The following is a 2500-nucleotide window of genomic DNA, read 5'->3' on the forward strand; positions in this document are numbered from 1 at the left end:
GATGTGCCAAAAAACGTTAACCTGAGGAAACGGGTAGGAACTGGGTACGACGACCATGTTGCAAAAAACAGGGCGCGCGCCATGGAAAACTGGTGAAAACCATGTGCGTGGCATGGAAGGATGCACGTACGGGCACACGGGCCAAAAAACGTGAACGTGAGGAAACGGGAAAAACGGGTACGGGGCCGTGTCGCAATAAACTAGGCGCGCACCATGGAAAACTAGGGCAAAGCATGTGCATGGCATGGACGGATGCACGTACGGGCACACGGGCCAAAAAACGTGAACGTGAGGAAACGGGGAAAAACGGGTACGACGTCCGTGTTGTAAAAAACTGGGCGCGCACCATGGAAAACATGGGAAAACCATGTGCGTGGAATGGACGGATGCACGTACGGGCACACGGGCCAAAAAACGTGAACGTGAGGAAACGGGAAAGAACGGGGTACGACGGCCGTGTTGGAAAAAACTGGGCGCGCGCCATGGAAAACGGGTGAAAACCATGTGCGTGGCATGGACGGATGAACGTACGGGCACACGGGCCAAAAAACGTGAACTTGAGGAAACGGGGAAACACGGGGTATGACGGCTGTGTTGCAAAAAACTGGGCGCACCATGGAAAACGGGTGAAAACCTTGTGCCTGGCATGGACGGATGAACGTACGGGCACACGGGCCAAAAAACGTGAACTTGAGGAAACGGGGAAACACGGGGTATGACGGCCGTGTTGCAAAAAACTGGGCGCACCATGGAAAACAGGTGAAAACCTTGTGCGTGGCATGGAAGGATGCACGTACGGGCACACGGGCCAAAAAACGTGAACCTGAGGAAACGGGAAAAACGGGTACGGGGCCGTGTTGCAATAAACCGGGCGTGCACCATGGAAAACTGGGGCAAACCAAGTGCGTGGCATGGACGGATGCACGTACGGGCACATGGGCCAAAAAACGTGAACGTGAGGAAACGGGGAAAAAGTGGGTACGGCGGACGTGTTGCAAAAAACTGGGCGCGCACCATGGAAAACAGGGGAAAACTATGTGCGTGGCATGGACGGATTCACGTATGGGCAGACGTGCCAAAAAACATGAACCTGAGGAAACGGGAAAGAACGGGGTACGACGGCCGTGTTGCAATAAACTGGGCGCGCACCATGGAAAACTAGGGCAAACCATGTGTGTGGCATGGAAGGATGCACGTACGGGCACCCGGGCCAAAAAACGTGAACGTGAGGAAACGGGGAAAAAGCGGGTACGGCGGACGTGTTGCAAAAAACTGGGCGCGCACCATGGAAAGCGGGTGAAAACCATGTGCGTGGCATGGAAGGATACACGTACGGGCACATGGGCCAAAAAACGTGAACGTGAGGAAACGGGAAAAACGGGTACGGGGCCGTGTTGCAATAAACTAGGCGCGCACCATGGAAAACTAGGGAAAACCATGTGCGTGGCATGGACGGATGCACGTACGGGCACACGGGCCAAAAAACGTGAACGTGAGGAAACGGGGAAAAACGGGTACGGCGGCCATGTGGCAAAAAACTGGGCGCGCACGAAGGAAAACAGGGGAAAACCATGTGCGTGGAATGGACGGATGCACGTACGGGCACACGGGCCAAAAAACGTGAACCCGAGGAAACGGGAAAGAATGGGGTACGACGGCCGTGTTGCAAAAAACTGGGCGCGCCATGGAAAACGGGTGAAAACCATGTGCGTGGCATGGACGGATGAACGTACGGGCACACGGGCCAAAAAACGTGAACTTGAGGAAACGGGGAAACACGGGGTACGACGGTCCTGTTGCAAAAAACTCGGTGCGCACCATGGAAAACGGGTGAATACCATGTGCGTGGCATGAACAGGTGCACGTACGGCCACACGGGCCAAAAAACGTGAACGTGAGGAAATGGGAAAAAACGGGCACGGGGGCCGTGTTGCAAAAAACTGGGCGCGCACCATGGAAAACATGTGAAAACCAAGTACGTGGCATGGACGGATGCATGTACGGCCATACGGGCCAAAAAACGTGTAAAGGGGGATCCGGGGAAAAACAGTGTACCCCTTCTTCACAAACGAAGGGCAGGGGTCCAAGGGGGGCTAAAACCCTCGGGTATATTGGGGAGGACGGGGCTCCTCCCTGCTTAGGTGTGGGAAATCGGTGGGTTTGCATATGAAATCATATGCAAACCTCCCGTTTCTCCCGTAACCCTTGCTTTTCCCAAACGTTGGCTCGGATGTCCCGTCGTTCTCCTGTCCCGTGTACGACTCATGCCAAATTCTGATCCGTCAGTCGAACGGCTGTTCGGGTTGCAGAAAAGTACGTATCGTTTCCGCACACGGTCAGGTCGATGTGATCTCGTGCCGTGTTGTCCCGTCGGTCCCGTGTACAACTCGTGCCAAATTCTGATCCGACGGCCCAACGGCCGTTCGGGTTACAGAAAAGTACGTATCGTTTCGCACACGTTCAGCTTGACGGGATATCGTGCAGCCTTGTCCCGCCGGTC

This window comes from Hordeum vulgare, chromosome 7H (genome assembly GCF_904849725.1).
Source record: "Hordeum vulgare subsp. vulgare chromosome 7H, MorexV3_pseudomolecules_assembly, whole genome shotgun sequence".
NCBI lineage: Eukaryota > Viridiplantae > Streptophyta > Magnoliopsida > Poales > Poaceae > Hordeum > Hordeum vulgare.